Genomic DNA, 18,544 nt, shown 5'->3' with positions numbered 1-18,544 from the left:
AGCCGTTTTGGGACATTTCTTGGTCAAACTAGGAAAATGGGTCAATTCCTGGTCAAACCAGGAAAAGAGCTGAAATCCTAATCAAATGAGGATTCCTAGTCACACTAGGAAACATCAAGTCCAGAACCATCATTGTCGAGCCAGAAATGAGAAATCCTGATTGGAACAGGAATTCCTGGTTGAACTAGGAAACCTAACCCTACTAGGGGAAGGAGTCCTAATGACACTAGGAGACTCCAGGGGCAATATGGTCATTACGAGAAGTCAAAATAGATAAGGAATCTTTCATTTACAAGAAATCCTAGTTGGACTAGGAAAGGTTGGTCAAAGTCAACTCAATCAAGTCAAGGTTCCAGAAGCTTCTAGAAGGTGGTGGACATCCATGGAATCAGATGGAGGAATGAATTCGAATCCAAGAGGGAGAGAGGGGTAAAATTGGAAGTCAAAGTCAACGGTCAAGGGTCAACCATATCATGTCATGAAGTCAATTGGGCTTTGGGCCTAGGTGAAGTCGAAATCCACAAGAATGGTGAGGTGGCAGCCCAGGCATGCATGCGCATGCCATGCAAGCCATGCGCCAACTCTAGAGCCCAAGCCATGCAAGCCATGCATCCCTAAAGCCCATCACGCCACTTGCTTGTTGCAGCCAGCCCATGTTCTTTTAAAGGAAACCCTAGCCCATCACGCCTACAAAGAGAAAGCCCAAGGAATCCTAGCTGAAAAAGAAGTCAAAACCCTGGAAAATAGAGCACCAATTTCGACAGCAATTCCGTAATTCTCCAGAATGAATCAGGTAGCATGCCATATATGGTTGGAAAGATACGGATGCTAGCTTCGCAGGGAATTTTACGGATTTTGATTCCGAGTTTTCTAGCTCAAGATATGGTCATTTTAGTGGAGGTAGCGCAGTAGTTCCGCGAGCTGAAAACGGAGTTACGCCCAAAAAGAGCCTAAATCAGCCCAAGGCCCATGTTTGGCCGAAAATTATAAGTCTTGGTGTGCAAGGAATGCACTTATCCCACATTGAAGAGAAAGAGAAATCTCAGCCCCACTCTCCTCTATAAATACATCTTTATAACTCAAGGAGGGAGAGCTCCTCTCTGAAATTTCAGAAACCCTAGCTGTTCTCTCTCTCTCTTTTGTAGCCGCCAATACCCTAGCCTCCTTTCTTTCTCTTTCTTTTCTCACGCAGCCTAGGAACCCTAGCAGCCCCCATTATTTCTCTTCCCTTGCCGTAGCCACCATCATCTCTCCCTCTTTATTTTTCTGCTGAACCGAAGGAGGAGGAAGGTGTCAAGCCGCTGATGAGTGTGCATTTTGCATCACTTTATGATACTAATTCCTTAACCTAGAGTGTTAGAACTCGCTATTTTGTGTTTCTTGTCTTGTTTTTGTGTTTTCAGGTCAAATGAAGCAGAAATGAGAAAAAGAAGCAAATGGAGCCATTTTGGGACAATTCCTGGTCAAACCAGGAAAACGAGTGAAATCCTGGTCAAACCAGGAAAAGTGCAGAAATCCTAGTCAAATGAGGATTCCTAGTCACACTAGGAAACATCAAGTCCAGAACCATCATTGCGGAGCCAGAAATGTGAAATCTTGATCCGAACAGGAAATCCTGGTTGAACTAGGAAACCTAACCCAACTAGGGAAAGGAGTCCTAGTGACACTAGGAGATCCCAGGGGCAATATGGTCATTATGAGAAGTCGAAATGGATAAGGAATCTCTCATTTTCAAGAAATCCTAGTCGCACCAGGAAATGTTTTTCAAGGTTCCAGAAGCTTCCAGAAGGTGGTGGACATCCATGGAAATGAATGGAGGGAAGAAATGAATTTGAATTCAAATGGAAATGAGGGGCAAAATGGGAAGTCAAAAGTGGAGGGCCCATGGGCCCTAGGGATGCCGAACCAAGTGGGCCATGCATGCACATGCATGGGCCCAAACCCTAGCAGCCCAAAAGCCACACGCAAGGAGGTAGATGGCAGCCATGCATGCGCATGCATGCCATGCAAACCCTAGCAAGATAAGGGGCCATGCGCAAGCCCAAGGTGGAAGCCCATGGAGTGAAACCCTAGCCCATCTTGTGCAAGCTACTGAAGCCCAACATGGAAGCCCAACATGCAAGCCCAAAGCCCAAGACTACCAGCCCATGCGCCAAGGAGGGACCCTAGCTAGGCTAGGCGTGAGCCACTCAAGCCCATAAGGGAGCAGCCCATCACGCCAAGGCCCTAGTCAGCTAACCCTAGCTGAAGCCGTAAGGCACTAGGAGAAGGAAAACCCTATGCAGCCGCAAGTCTTTTCCTTGCCTCTCAAGGAAGGCTTCTCCTATTTAAATCCCCTCATTCAGACTTTTAGAGATCACTTTTTCACCTAAACTCCAGCCGAAATCCCTTTCTCCCTCCTAGTTTTATTTTTCTGTTTTAGGGTTTTATTTTCAGCTTTTATTTCTCTTGTAAGGTGAGCCAAATTCAGAGAGAGACTTAGAGAGAGGGTGGCGTGACAAGTGAGAAGGAAGGACCACCTGCTGCCGCAAGCCCAAGCTCACCTTGCCGTGAGCCAATTGCTTGTGTTGGGTGCCTCCTTCTTCCTCTCTCCTTGCCGCAGCCCCCATGTGCTTGCACCTCTGATTTTTGCTTTCTTCTTCCTTCTAGTTTCTATTTCAATTGTTGGATTATGCTTCTGAATATTTTTAATTAAGTTCCTGATTTTATTTAGTTATCTCTTTATTTCTTTTAATTCATGTTGCTGAGTTCAATTCGTTTATGCTTTTAATTTCCTTAAGTTTGCGTTTCTGATTTCCTTTAGCAAGCATGAATTGGGATTTCATTATTTATTGTTGTTTCTGTTTTGTTTTGTTTTATTTAATTATGTAGGTTAGTTATTCTATCTTGCATGTTAGTCGTAGGTTGATTAATGGATTCGTATGCTTTAACAAATCGTTTATCCGTCTCTTGGTCTGTTAGTTTGATGTTTGCACGTATTAAATTTCCACTATCTATTAAAACCCCCGTCACTAGTTGTTTGCATCCTTTGACTGGCCACCTTAGGGTAATTGCATCTAGTTTATCCGTTAGGTTTAGCTGTGAAATAGTCAAAGACACTAAACCACAAGTAACAAGGGAATAAGGGATTATTCTTGGTAGTGGGGTTGGGCGACCTCTATAAGGAAATAGTCAAAGCTTATATGTTGTGCATGTTTGACGTTCTCATAAAACTTAATGACTCCTGCATGGGTAACAGCTGCCCTAGCTTGAACTAGGGAACATGTAGGTTAACTAGCTAAGGAAGGCCCAAGAAGCTCTTAGTTTATGCATTAGGAGAACAATGGCGAGAAAGTAACTAGCCAAACCTTTTTAGCTGTCAAACTTTAATATGTTGTGTTCAAATTAACTGTCATTAGCCTTGGATGGTTATTGCATGCTTATCTGATTTGAAACCGAAAACTTAACATTGCAAGATAGAATAAAGTGTGTGTGCGTGTGGTGATGTGTGCGTGTGTTCCATCTTTCCAAAACCCCCCATTTAGTTATTCTAGTGATTAATTGCATTGATTTGTTGTTTATTAACCATTCCCTGTGGGATCGACCTCGTGCTTGTACGCTTTGCTACTGATGCGATTCGTGCACTTGCGAGTAAACTTAGAATGAGATAATTGTTTATTTTGTTCTAAGAAAACACATCAACAAGTTTTTGGCGCCGTTGCCGGGGAATGGTGTCTAATATCAATGAATTGGTGTAATTAGTCATTAGAATTAGGTTATATTAGCTAGATTTCAGTTTTTGTTAATTTTTAGTTTTTAATAAATGCCATGCCTTTATATGCATTCTTTCTACTGATTGTGTGTTTTTCTCTTGATTAGGTGTGTTTTATGAACCCTGAACTTGTTGCTAGGTTGGAGAGGCTCAAGGACGAAGCTTTAGGTGCATCACAAGTCAGCCCGCAACCTAGTGCATCAGATTCGAGTAGTGAAGAGACTGAGAGTGTCGACATGGCTGAAGCAAATGAGATAGTGCCGCAGCCCCTGAGCCATTTTTCAGCACCTTCGCTGCCCACTCAACCATCGTGCATTCGGTATGCCACCATAGCCACTGATTTCGAAATCAAGAGTGGTCAGATTCATTTGTTGCCGAGCTACCATGGGCTGAATGGGGAGGATCCGATCCATTTCTTGAAGGAGTTTTCCGGGGTTTGTGAAGCCGCACAATTGAGGGGCCTGAACGCTGATCAGTACCGTTTGAGGATGTTCCCTTTTGCGCTTAAGGACAAGGCAAAGAGGTGGTTGTATTCGCTGCCCAGTGGTTCCATTTCGACATGGGATGATCTTTCGAGCAAGTTTTTGAACAAGTTCTATTCCATTTCCAAGACTAATTCGATTCGGAAGGAGATCCTTGGATTTGTGCAAAAGGCGGACGAACCATTCCATGAGACTTGGGACAGATTCAATGAGTTACTTACTAGCTGCCCACACCATAACTTATCTCCTTGGTATGTGATTTGCTGTTTTTATCAGGGATTATTGGAGAGAGACCAAGCCAAGGTGGATTCGGCATGTGGTGGTGCATTCATGTCCAAAACGGAGGATGAGGCTACAGAATTGTTTGAGTCGCTTTCTTTGAGTTCTCAACAATGGGATTCCAATCGTGCAAGAGGAGGACCAAAGAGAGGGTTATATGAGGTGGCTGATGTGCCAAACACCATGGAGGGACAGATTATGGAAATCAAGACTATGGTGCAGAAGTTATCTTTGGCTCAAGAGAAGATGATGAGTGTGCAAGGACAAGGGGGTGACGTGGAACAAGTGAACCAGGTTGGGAGCTATCCTAGGGTGCCGTATGACCCATATTCCAACACTTACAACCCTGGATGGAAGAACAACCCGAATTTCAGGTGGAGCAACAACAATGGACAGCAAGCTAGTGGGAGCACCAACAAGCCGTATGTGCACCCTAATGCCGAGAGGTCTAGTTTGGAGGACAAGATTGCTCAGATTGCTCAGAGCACCACTTCCCTTGCCCAAAGCACCAATGCCTTCATGAACCGTACCGAGCAGCAGATGCAAGCCAATTCGAAGGCTATTGCACACTTGGAGAGTCAAATGGGTCAGATTGCCACTACTTTGGGTCAGAGAGAGAAGGGAAAGTTGCCAAGTCAGCCCATCGTCAACCCGAAGAATGAGGAGCATGTAAATGCTATTTTGAGGACTACTGCAAGAAAAAGAGTTAGAGTGGTCAAGACTAAGAAAGTGAAGGAAGTGATTGAGATCAGTGATAGTGAGGAAGAGGAGGATCCAGAAATGATTGAAGAGGAAGCTGATACACGTGTGATTCCCCTCATTCCGGACATTGACATCACCAAATTTCCAGCAACCATGAGGGAATTGAAGTCTATTGAGAAGAAGGTTGAGGAGCAAGGGCATAGTCACAATGTTCCTAGGGAGATTCGTGGTTATCTCTTTGCATCTTTTCCAAGCAAGAAGAAGGATCCGGGCTCGTTGGTCATATCATGCAGCATAGGGGAGCATAAGATCACCAATGCCTTAGCTGACAGTGGTGCAGCTATCAATGTCATGCCGCTGGTTGTGTTCGAGAGGCTTGGATTTAAGGAGGCTGATTTGCAACCATTTGATGTGGACATTCGCTTCGCCAACGCTTCAGCCCAAAAAGCTTGTGGTATGCTTGTGGATGTTTTGGTTAAATGTCGTAAATTACTAATCCCTCTGATTTCATAGTGCTAGATGTGCCGACAATTCCGGGCGACGTCTCTATTATTCTTGGGAGACCATTTTTGTGCACCTCTAACATGGAGTACAAAGCATTGGAGAGCACCATGAAGATTCGGTACTACACCAAGCAAGAGGTGTATTTGCTCACTTCCGAGATGCCAGAGAACGAGGAGATCATTTTTTATGGAGAGGAGAAGTCAGAGATGGAGAGCTTCTTCAGTTCGTTCCTAGGGAGTGCCGAGAGTAGCAATGGCAAAAAGAGGAAGAGGAAAGGACGCAAGTAAAGGAGATGGCAATGTCAGGCTGAAGACAGAAAAACAAGCGCTTATTGGGAGGCAACCCAAGTTTTTGTTTCGAATAATGGAGGAGGAGTCATTGAGAACCATGGAGGCCGCGCCTACCCTTGGAGTGTCCACGCTTGCGTACGCAAGTAAACAGTTTCTTTATTTCGCTTCATAAGACAACTTTTCATTTTGGTGTGTTTATTTGGTTTTGGATATTTGCTATTTCCCGTTTCGCTTAATTTGATCATTTTTGCATTTATTTCATATACATTGAGGGCAATGTATCATTTAAGTGTGGGGGGAAGGGCAATTGTCATTTGTTAGTGTTTTTAGGTTAGAACAAGTGTTTAGGGTGTTTTAAGTGTTTTTGAGTGTTTTAAGAAAAAAGAAAAAAAAATTCGTTTTTAGTGTTTTTAGGTTAGGAAAAAACTTTTTCTTTTGTTTTTAAACTTAGGGTGTCAAAACCCACATCAAAATGCACGATTTCATTAGATCTCATTCACCTTAGTGATGGATGTGATTCTTTTGAAGTGTGCGACATTGTTTTAAAAACAAAAAGTTTTTGAGTCATTTTGGTTGTTTCAGGTCGTTTTGAGTCCCCAACTAATTGATTTGAGTGTGCATGATTGTTATGAGCATGTTTTAGTATTGTGTGTATATTTGGTGTTCTTTTCATTCTAATAGTGTTCCATAACATATCTTGCAATTCTATGTCATTTGGCCTTGTTGATATGAATTTAGGTTGTGATTAGCATTACTAATGATTATATGCATAATAGAGTAGACTTGCATGACCTAAGTGAGCTTTTGAGCCCTGTTCTTCAATTCTTGAGTGTTGCGCGCCACTCTGATTCTATCATTGTCATATAAGTCGTTGTTTTGATCTCATTATCTTTCATTTGGTCATTTGCTTGGAATATGCATAATCTTGAATCAATGAGCTAGAACTCTTTTCTTGTGTACACAAAGCATGCCGTATTTGCATAACTCTTGAGAAATGAATTTAGGCCCTTTTTGTGTACCCCATAGCCTGAAAGCCTACCCATTACATGTTTTATCCTTAGTTACCCATTTTGAGCCTTTTAAGCCGTTTTCTTTGTTACCCCATACCAAACCCTAAGTTTGGGGGTGTACCACCCCTTTTACCGGTTTTATCCTTTTTATGGTGTTGCAAGTTGTTTATATGTTGATTGAGGTGAAAAAGAAGTGAAAAAGCATAGCCTATACAAAAATGTGTTAGAAAAGTATGTATGCCGTACCCAAAGAAAAGAAAAAAAAAAAAAAAATCAAAGAAAAGAGATGGGACGGTTTCAAAAGAAAAAAAAAAAAGTGAGCAAAAAGAGCTCAAGTAAGCTATGAAGTGCAAAGAAGCAAAGTGTACCTCAGAATGTTCTAGTGATGCTTGCAATTCCATGAAATTAGCCCTTTGTGTTTCCTTTTCATTTCAATACCCTATCCTAACCTAAGCCTTCATTATAACCCTATTAAAGTCCTAGCTGATCTCAAGAGTGTGTATTATACTTATGTGGAGTCTATTTAAGAAGGGAGCCTATGGCTATTGATTCTATTTCAAGCATTTGTATTCCTTTCATGAGATCAGTATTCTTTCTAAAATGTGCCTTTATTTCATGTACATATGTGAGCTAATTGTTTTTGTTACATAATTCCTCTCACATATACTTTTGAGTGCACATATCAACCCAATTCTTGAGTGTTTATCATTGAGAGTATGCCATAGAGAGGATTGGAGTTGAATCTATTATGTATGTATTGATTTAGTTTTGTTTGTCTAATACTTGGATTTGTGTCAAGGATGGCCTATATGACAATAGAGGAGCGAGGTATGTTATTTGAAATGTTATTAGAATTTGAAGAATACCATTTATATGCCTTGCTTTCCTATGTGATTAATGGTTGTGCGCATGAATTCAGTTGTTGGGATGTTGGAGTCAGTCTTGAGTCTTTTCTTTCCTTTATTTGCTCGAGGACTAGCAAAATCTAAGTTTGGGGGTGTGATGAGTGTGCATTTTGCATCACTTTATGATACTAATTCCTTAACCTAGAGTGTTAGAACTCGCTATTTTGTGTTTCTTGTCTTGTTTTTGTGTTTTCAGGTCAAATGAAGCAGAAATGAGAAAAAGAAGCAAATGGAGCCATTTTGGGACAATTCCTGGTCAAACCAGGAAAACGAGTGAAATCCTGGTCAAACCAGGAAAAGTGCAGAAATCCTAGTCAAATGAGGATTCCTAGTCACACTAGGAAACATCAAGTCCAGAACCATCATTGCGGAGCCAGAAATGTGAAATCTTGATCCGAACAGGAAATCCTGGTTGAACTAGGAAACCTAACCCAACTAGGGAAAGGAGTCCTAGTGACACTAGGAGATCCCAGGGGCAATATGGTCATTATGAGAAGTCGAAATGGATAAGGAATCTCTCATTTTCAAGAAATCCTAGTTGCACCAGGAAATGTTTTTCAAGGTTCCAGAAGCTTCCAGAAGGTGGTGGACATCCATGGAAATGAATGGAGGGAAGAAATGAATTTGAATTCAAATGGAAATGAGGGGCAAAATGGGAAGTCAAAAGTGGAGGGCCCATGGGCCCTAGGGATGCCGAACCAAGTGGGCCATGCATGCACATGCATGGGCCCAAACCCTAGCAGCCCAAAAGCCACACGCAAGGAGGTAGATGGCAGCCATGCATGCGCATGCATGCCATGCAAACCCTAGCAAGATAAGGGGCCATGCGCAAGCCCAAGGTGGAAGCCCATGGAGTGAAACCCTAGCCCATCTTGTGCAAGCTACTGAAGCCCAACATGGAAGCCCAACATGCAAGCCCAAAGCCCAAGACTACCAGCCCATGCGCCAAGGAGGGACCCTAGCTAGGCTAGGCGTGAGCCACTCAAGCCCATAAGGGAGCAGCCCATCACGCCAAGGCCCTAGTCAGCTAACCCTAGCTGAAGCCGTAAGGCACTAGGAGAAGGAAAACCCTATGCAGCCGCAAGTCTTTTCCTTGCCTCTCAAGGAAGGCTTCTCCTATTTAAATCCCCTCATTCAGACTTTTAGAGATCACTTTTTCACCTACACTCCAGCCGAAATCCCTTTCTCCCTCCTAGTTTTATTTTTCTGTTTTAGGGTTTTATTTTCAGCTTTTATTTCTCTTGTAAGGTGAGCCAAATTCAGAGAGAGACTTAGAGAGAGGGTGGCGTGACAAGTGAGAAGGAAGGACCACCTGCTGCCGCAAGCCCAAGCTCACCTTGCCGTGAGCCAATTGCTTGTGTTGGGTGCCTCCTTCTTCCTCTCTCCTTGCCGCAGCCCCCATGTGCTTGCACCTCTGATTTTTGCTTTCTTCTTCCTTCTAGTTTCTATTTCAATTGTTGGATTATGCTTCTGAATATTTTTAATTAAGTTCCTGATTTTATTTAGTTATCTCTTTATTTCTTTTAATTCATGTTGCTGAGTTCAATTCGTTTATGCTTTTAATTTCCTTAAGTTTGCGTTTCTGATTTCCTTTAGCAAGCATGAATTGGGATTTCATTATTTATTGTTGTTTCTGTTTTGTTTTGTTTTATTTAATTATGTAGGTTAGTTATTCTATCTTGCATGTTAGTCGTAGGTTGATTAATGGATTCGTATGCTTTAACAAATCGTTTATCCGTCTCTTGGTCTGTTAGTTTGATGTTTGCACGTATTAAATTTCCACTATCTATTAAAACCCCCGTCACTAGTTGTTTGCATCCTTTGACTGGCCACCTTAGGGTAATTGCATCTAGTTTATCCGTTAGGTTTAGCTGTGAAATAGTCAAAGACACTAAACCACAAGTAATAAGGGAATAAGGGATTATTCTTGGTAGTGGGGTTGGGCGACCTCTATAAGGAAATAGTCAAAGCTTATATGTTGTGCATGTTTGACGTTCTCATAAAACTTAATGACTCCTGCATGGGTAACAGCTGCCCTAGCTTGAACTAGGGAACATGTAGGTTAACTAGCTAAGGAAGGCCCAAGAAGCTCTTAGTTTATGCATTAGGAGAACAATGGCGAGAAAGTAACTAGCCAAACCTTTTTAGCTGTCAAACTTTAATATGTTGTGTTCAAATTAACTGTCATTAGCCTTGGATGGTTATTGCATGCTTATCTGATTTGAAACCGAAAACTTAACATTACAAGATAGAATAAAGTGTGTGTGCGTGTGGTGATGTGTGCGTGTGTTCCATCTTTCCAAAACCCCCCATTTAGTTATTCTAGTGATTAATTGCATTGATTTGTTGTTTATTAACCATTCCCTGTGGGATCGACCTCGTGCTTGTACGCTTTGCTACTGATGCGATTCGTGCACTTGCGAGTAAACTTAGAATGAGATAATTGTTTATTTTGTTCTAAGAAAACACATCAACAGCCGCTGCCACCTTGTGCCGCTGCTGCCACCTAGTGCCGCCGCTGCCACCTTGTGCCGCCGCTGCTGCCACCTTGTGCCACCGCCGCTGCCACTCTCTAGGGATGTTCTTTTATTTTTGTTTTGGAATTCTTATTTCTTTTGTTTGATTCTAGTTTTTAATTGTTTTGTTTAATTAGTTTGCTTTCCAACATGGATTGGGAATTTATTTATATTATTCTGATTTTCTTTTCTATTTTAATTATGTAAGTTTATTTATTCTATCTTGCATGTTAGTTGTAGGTTGATTATTGGATTTGCATGCTTTAACAAATTGTTTATCCGTCTCTTGGTCTGTTAGTTTGATGTTTGCATGTATTAAATTTCCACTATCTATTAGAACCCGTCACTAGTTGTTTGCATCCTTTGACTGGCCACCTTAGGGTAATTGCATCTAGTTTATTTGTTAGGTTTAGCTGTGAAATAGTCAAAGACACTAAACCACAAGTAACAAGGGAATAAGGGATTATTCTTGGTAGTGGGGTTGGGCGACCTCTATAAGGAAATAGTCAAAGCTTATATGTTGTGCATGTTTGACGTTCTCATAAAACTTAATGACTCCTGCATGGGTAACAGCTGCCTTAGCTTGAACTAGGGAACATGTAGGTTAACTGGCTAAGGAAGGCCCAAGAAGCTCTTAGTTTATGCATTAGGAGAACAATTGCGAGAAAGTAACTAGCCAAACCTTTTTAGCAGTCAAACTTTAATATGTTGTGTTCAAATTAACTGTCATTAGCCTTGGATGGTTATTGCATGCTTATCTGATTTGAAACTGAAAACTTAACATTGCAAGATAGAATAAAGGGTGTGTGCGTATGGTGAAGTGTGCGTGTGTTTCCATCTTCCAAAACCCCCTATTTAGTTATTCTATTGATTAATTGAATTGATTTGTTGTGTATTAACCATTCCTTGTGGGATCGACCTCGTGCTTGTACGCTTTGCTACTAATGCGATTCATGCACTTGCGAGTATACTTGGAATGAAATAGATGTTTATTTTGTTCTAAGAAAACATTCAACAAGTTTTTGGCGCCGTTGCTGGGGAATGGTGTCTAATATCAATGAATTGATTTGATTAATCATTAGAATTAGGATATATTAGTTAGATTTGTTTTTGGTTAGTTTTTAGTTTGAATAAATGCCATGACTTTACATGCATATTCTCTACTGATTTGGTGTTTGCTTTTGTAGATGCCTAGAGCAACAATGGGAGAACAAGAAAGAGAAGACACAAGTAGAGGAATGGCAATGTCAGGCTGAAAGACAGTAAATCAAGCGCTGATTGGGAGGCAACCCAAGCTTTTTCAAGAATCCAAGAGATCAATAGACACCAAGGAGGCCGCGCCTACACTTGGAGTGTCCAACTTGCATCCACAAGTAAACAATTCCTCTATTCTTGCTTCATTTGACCATCTTATTTCATTTGTGTGTTTATTTGGTTGCAATTTCCCTATTGCTTATTTTGAGCATTCATGCATTTAATTTGTATACATTGAGGGCAATGTATCATTTAAGTTTGGGGGGAAAGCAATAGTGTCGTAGCTTGTTTATTAGGTTTTTTGTTTTTAAATTTTGAAAAAAAAAAAAGGGTTTTGTTTCTTTTGTTTTTAAACTTAGGGTGTCAAAACCCACATCAAAATGCAATTGTCTAAGATTTATTCCACCCTAATGATGGAATTGAATCTTTAGAACCTTGTTGCAACATTGTTTTTAAAGTGATTTGAGTCTTTTGTGTGTTTTGGTTAGTTTTTGAGTCCCCAACAAGTTGATTGATTGTTTATGACTTTTGAGAAGCATGTTTAGCATTGTGTGTATGATATGTATTCTTCTTTTTCTAATATTGTTCCATAACCTATTTTATGATTCTATGTGATTGGACCTTATTTTCATGAACTTGAGTTGTGATTTGCTTGATTTAGTGATTCATATGCATCTTAGAGTAGACTTATGTGACCCATGTGAAGTTTTGAGCCTTGTCCTTCATTTCGCGAGTGTTGTACATGACTCTATTTTTTTTCTTGTTATTTAAGTCGTTTTATGATCTCATTGTTTTTGATCAAATGCTTGAAATGTATATATTTTTTAATCAATGAACTAGAACTTCTTTCTTATTCTAGGCAAAGCATGTTTATAACTACATGAATCTTAGAAGATGATTTTAGGCCATGTTTGTTTTACCTATAGCCTAAAAAGCCAACCCTTATGTGTTTTATCCCTAGTTAGCCATTTTGAGCCTTATAGCTTTTTCTTTGTTTACCCATACTATATACTCAAACCCTAAGTTTGGGGGTGCTATACCCCTTTTACCCGTTTTACCCTATTATGGTATTGCAATGTGTTTTACATATTGATTGAGGTGGAAAATAAATGAAAATGCATAGCTTATACAAAAATGTGCTGAGATTGTATGTACACCGTGCCCAAAAAGAAAAATAAAAAAGAAAAATAAAAAGAAAGAAAGAAATAGTTGGGACGGTTTCAAAAGAAGAATTAAGCAAAAGAGTTCAAATTGAGCTATGTAGTGCAAAGAAGCAAGGTATGCCTCAGAATTTTCTATTGTTCTTGCAATTCCATAGTTTATAGCCCTTTGTTTATCCCTTCCATTCCAATATCATACCTTACCCTAAGCCTTCATTATAACCCCTATGAAGCCCTAATTGATTTTAAGAGAAGTGCAGTTCTTAATGTGGAGTCTAGGAGGGAAGGGAGCTTATGGTTATTGATTTTATTTCAAGTGTTTTGATTTTTCCTTCCTTGAGATCTTGTTTCCTTTCAAATGTGCCTATCTTTCATGCTAATATGTGAGCTACTTCTCTTTGATTACATAACTTCTCTCACATATCTTTTGAGTGCAAAATTCAACCCAATTCTTGAGTGCTTTATTGTTGAGGGTATGCCTTGGTGAGGATTGGAGTTGAATCTATTTTGTATATGTTGATTTATTTCTTGCTTGTCTAACACTTGGGTTATGAAGAGAATTACCAATATGCACAATAGAGGAGTAAGGTATGTTATTTGAAGCAGTATTACAATTTGAAGAATAAATGTTATATATGCCTTGCTCTACTATGTTATTGTTAGTCATACTCATGATATCAGTTGTTGGGAAAGTTAGTTAGTTTTTGAGTCTTTGAGTGTTTTTCTTTATTTTCTTTGCTCGAGGACTAGCAAAGTCTAAGTTTGGGGGTGTGATGAGTGTTTATTTTACGCTATTTTATGATACTAACTCCCTAACCTAGAGTGTTAGAACTCGATCTTTTTGTGTCTGTTGTCTTGTTTTTATGTTTTTAGGTCGAATGAAGCATAAATAGGAAATAGGAGCAGATGAAGCCGTTTTGGGACATTTCCTGGTCAAACTAGGAAAATGGGTCAATTCCTGGTCAAACCAGGAAAAGAGCTGAAATCCTAATCAAATGAGGATTCCTAGTCACACTAGGAAACATCAAGTCCAGAACCATCATTGTCGAGCCAGAAATGAGAAATCCTGATTGGAACAGGAATTCCTGGTTGAACTAGGAAACCTAACCCTACTAGGGGAAGGAGTCCTAATGACACTAGGAGACTCCAGGGGCAATATGGTCATTACGAGAAGTCAAAATGGATAAGGAATCTTTCATTTACAAGAAATCCTAGTTGGACTAGGAAAGGTTGGTCAAAGTCAACTCAATCAAGTCAAGGTTCCAGAAGCTTCTAGAAGGTGGTGGACATCCATGGAATCAGATGGAGGAATGAATTCGAATCCAAGAGGGAGAGAGGGGTAAAATTGGAAGTCAAAGTCAATGGTCAAGGGTCAACCATATCATGTCATGAAATCAATTGGGCTTTGGGCCTAGGTGAAGTCGAAATCCACAAGAATGGTGAGGTGGCAGCCCAGGCATGCATGCGCATGCCATGCAAGCCATGCGCCAACTCTAGAGCCCAAGCCATGCAAGCCATGCATCCCTAAAGCCCATCACGCCACTTGCTTGTTGCAGCCAGCCCATGTTCTTTTAAAGGAAACCCTAGCCCATCACGCCTACAAAGAGAAAGCCCAAGGAATCCTAGCTGAAAAAGAAGTCAAAACCCTGGAAAATAGAGCACCAATTTCGACAGCAATTCCGTAATTCTCCAGAATGAATCAGGTAGCATGCCATATATGGTTGGAAAGATACGGATGCTAGCTTCGCAGGGAATTTTACGGATTTTGATTCCGAGTTTTCTAGCTCAAGATATGGTCATTTTAGTGGAGGTAGCGCAGTAGTTCCGCGAGCTGAAAACGGAGTTACGCCCAAAAAGAGCCTAAATCAGCCCAAGGCCCATGTTTGGCCGAAAATTATAAGTCTTGGTGTGCAAGGAATGCACTTATCCCACATTGAAGAGAAAGAGAAATCTCAGCCCCACTCTCCTCTATAAATACATCTTTATAACTCAAGGAGGGAGAGCTCCTCTCTGAAATTTCAGAAACCCTAGCTGTTCTCTCTCTCTCTTTTGTAGCCGCCAATACCCTAGCCTCCTTTCTTTCTCTTTCTTTTCTCACGCAGCCTAGGAACCCTAGCAGCCCCCATTATTTCTCTTCCCTTGCCGTAGCCACCATCATCTCTCCCTCTTTATTTTTCTGCTGAACCGAAGGAGGAGGAAGGTGTCAAGCCGCTGCCACCTTGTGCCGCTGCTGCCACCTAGTGCCGCCGCTGCCACCTTGTGCCGCCGCCGCTGCCACTCTCTAGGGATGTTCTTTTATTTTTGTTTTGGAATTCTTATTTCTTTTGTTTGATTCTAGTTTTTAATTGTTTTGTTTAATTAGTTTGCTTTCCAACATGGATTGGGAATTTATTTATATTATTCTGATTTTCTTTTCTATTTTAATTATGTAAGTTTATTTATTCTATCTTGCATGTTAGTTGTAGGTTGATTATTGGATTTGCATGCTTTAACAAATCGTTTATCCGTCTCTTGGTCTGTTAGTTTGATGTTTGCATGTATTAAATTTCCACTATCTATTAGAACCCGTCACTAGTTGTTTGCATCCTTTGACTGGCCACCTTAGGGTAATTGCATCTAGTTTATTTGTTAGGTTTAGCTGTGAAATAGTCAAAGACACTAAACCACAAGTAACAAGGGAATAAGGGATTATTCTTGGTAGTGGGGTTGGGCGACCTCTATAAGGAAATAGTCAAAGCTTATATGTTGTGCATGTTTGACGTTCTCATAAAACTTAATGACTCCTGCATGCGTAACAGCTGCCTTAGCTTGAACTAGGGAACATGTAGGTTAACTGGCTAAGGAAGGCCCAAGAAGCTCTTAGTTTATGCATTAGGAGAACAATTGCGAGAAAGTAACTAGCCAAACCTTTTTAGCAGTCAAACTTTAATATGTTGTGTTCAAATTAACTGTCATTAGCCTTGGATGGTTATTGCATGCTTATCTGATTTGAAACTGAAAACTTAACATTGCAAGATAGAATAAAGGGTGTGTGCGTGTGTTTCCATCTCTTCAAATCCCCCATTTAGTTATTCTATTGATTAATTGAATTGATTTGTTGTGTATTAACCATTCCCTGTGGGATCGACCTCGTGTTTGTACGCTTTGCTACTGATGCGATTCGTGCACTTGCGAGTATACTTGGAATGAAATACATGTTTATTTTGTTCTAAGAAAACATTCAACATTTACACTTAATACCCTAAAGCTATCTAGCTTGGGAGTTATTGGCCTAACACTTGTTACATGGGTTGATTAGAAAGCTAATGGAGTTAGGAAAAAAGGAAAAAAAAAAAGAAAAAAAAAGAAAGAAAATTCAAGACAGTATCAATATGAAGTTTCGTGCTCAGAGTGCAAGATGCTATAATTTTCATGGAAAGCTCCATGAATTCCTTAGAATTTGTTCATCCATATTTTTTTTTTTCTTGTTTCACCCATCACCCTAAGCCCCATTACAACCTTAGTGGAAGTCCTACTTGATCCAAGGAGAAGTGTGGTCCCTCATGTGGAGAATAGGTGTGAAAGTACTATGGTCGGATGGTTTAAATGTTTTCAAGTATGCGATATCTTTCCATGAGATCTTTTATATTTGTCATGTGCCTTTATTTCAATTATGTGAGTATATCCTATTGCTTTGATTCCTCTCACATATTAATGAGTGACAATAACTAGTCAAATTTCGAGTGCTTATATTGGAGTGAACATCCTTAATGAGATTTGAAGTTGAAGCATGTTCTTATTTGGTTATTTAACTTCTGTGAAGCTTAAGTCGTGGGTTGTATTAATGTTGGCTATTTCACACACTACATCCAAGTTTTTCAATTCAAGTTTGGTTAATCCTTTGATAATGTCTTGAGTTATTGTTGCTTATTTCTTGGAAGTTAGCTAACGGTTTGTGATTATCTCTGAGATCAATATTGGGAAGTTAGTCGATCGCTTGTTTGCCTTGAGTCTTTGTTCTTTTGTTTTTATTTTTCGTTTTGTTTTGCTCGAGGACTAGCAAAATCTAAGTTGTGGGTATTTGATAAGTCCATAAATATACTCATTTATGTACTCTTTTTACTTAGGTTTTGTAGAAGAATTAGATTTAAAAAGGGCTCATTACTTCACTTTTCTGATTTTCAGCTTTTTTGCGCTCTCAGAAGGCTTTTAAGGGAAAATCAACTTTTCGGAGGAATTTTAGCGCAAGGCCAATTGGACATAAAAGCTAACACCTTGAAGTTCAATCTGTGATTTTTCTAGAATTTTTTACCAAGCCAATTGGTACAGTTTTACAAGTAAAGTTAGCCCACGTGCAGACATGACAGTTTCATACATGTTACGTGAATATGAAGAAACGAAAGCCTTCCCAAATTTTCCAAGTTACGTGCTATATATGGTTGGAAAGATAAGACATTTATCTTTCTAAAATATATTTTTACTGATTTTTCTAGAAGCCCGAAGATCCCCAAATCGTGTGACAATTGGGCTGAGCTGTATTTCCCTGTGGAGTTAGGAATTGTGATCTTTACTTTCCTATTTGGATTCCTTGTTTACCAAGACTTCTTGGATGACTTTTAAGTCAATTTGAGGGTTTAGAACTTTGATGTAAGTCATATAAAAGGCCAGCTAAGGCCCCATACAAAGGATTCACGTCCTAAGGAGATCAACCGCACAAGAGGAGAAAGCTGCCAGCAAGTTCTTTCTTTTCCTTTCTTATTTTAATTTTGAGTTCTTATGTATTTATTTTTGAGATCATCCAAGAACATGAGTAACTAATTTCTTGTTAGTTAGGGCTTAATCTTGAAGCCCTAAACATGATTTCAATTCTATAAACAAGTTTGAATGGATTTTCAGTTTCTACAAGCGTGATGATTTCGGTTTCTCTATATTATGTGAATTCTCATATTTTGTGTCTTTGAGTAGCTAACTTTGAGGCATGTATCGGAATTAAATTGTTGTAGAACATAGGTCAATTGCCATATTGAATGTGTTCTTGTTTGCAATGAATAATTGGGTTAAGAACTAGTTATGAGAAATTGATTCTTGAATTCCTAATAACAAATGCCATGTCTTAGGGTTTTTGTGACACTCATATTCTCTTTGATCTTAATGGATTCTTGATTGTTAATTTGAGTAAATGCCATACTGGATTTCAATTAAGAATACACGTATTGATGTAAATGCCATACACCTTACATACACTTAAGAGAGAATCATACAACTTGAGTCAAATGCCATGATCTTGTTGTGAGTGTCATCATCATATGCTTGCTAGAAATTGATTATCTATTGTTGTTTATGGATTGATTGATTGTTTGGAGGTGGATAGTGAGTCCTAGCTATTGTTCTTGATTGATTTTAAACCAATTTCTCTTAAACTCTACTTTAAATTATGTTTTGTTTTGTTTTCCTTGTTTTGTTTTATTTACAAAATCAAATCAAAACCCCTTTGGTGTTGGCGTGTGTGTGGATGTCCTTGTGATTTCAATCTTTATTTTGTTTTCGTGTTTAATTGTGTTCTAGTTTTCTTTGTGTGACATTGATAAACATCTCTTTAGATTACAATCTCTGTGGGAATGACCCTTGCTTTCTTACTATACTATCATTTGATTTGTGCACTTGCACGGTTTTAATATTGTTGTTAAAAATTACCAACATTAGGATTAGCGT

At 39.6% G+C, this 18,544-nt stretch overlaps 1 non-coding gene and 1 pseudogene across 1 annotated transcript; both read right to left on the bottom strand.

Moving 5' to 3' along the window:
- Positions 1–18,544, bottom strand: part of LOC147299463 (uncharacterized) — a 113,135-nt pseudogene that overhangs the window by 49,253 nt on the left and 45,338 nt on the right.
- Positions 4,369–4,475, bottom strand: LOC147299464 (small nucleolar RNA R71). The gene has a single exon (XR_015120144.1). It is a non-coding gene; the product is annotated as a small nucleolar RNA R71 (small nucleolar RNA).

The sequence above is a fragment of the Dryas octopetala genome, chromosome 1, assembly GCF_963921425.1.
Source record: "Dryas octopetala chromosome 1, drDryOcto1.1, whole genome shotgun sequence".
Lineage (NCBI taxonomy): Eukaryota > Viridiplantae > Streptophyta > Magnoliopsida > Rosales > Rosaceae > Dryas > Dryas octopetala.
This window is presented reverse-complemented; position numbering and strand designations above follow the sequence as displayed.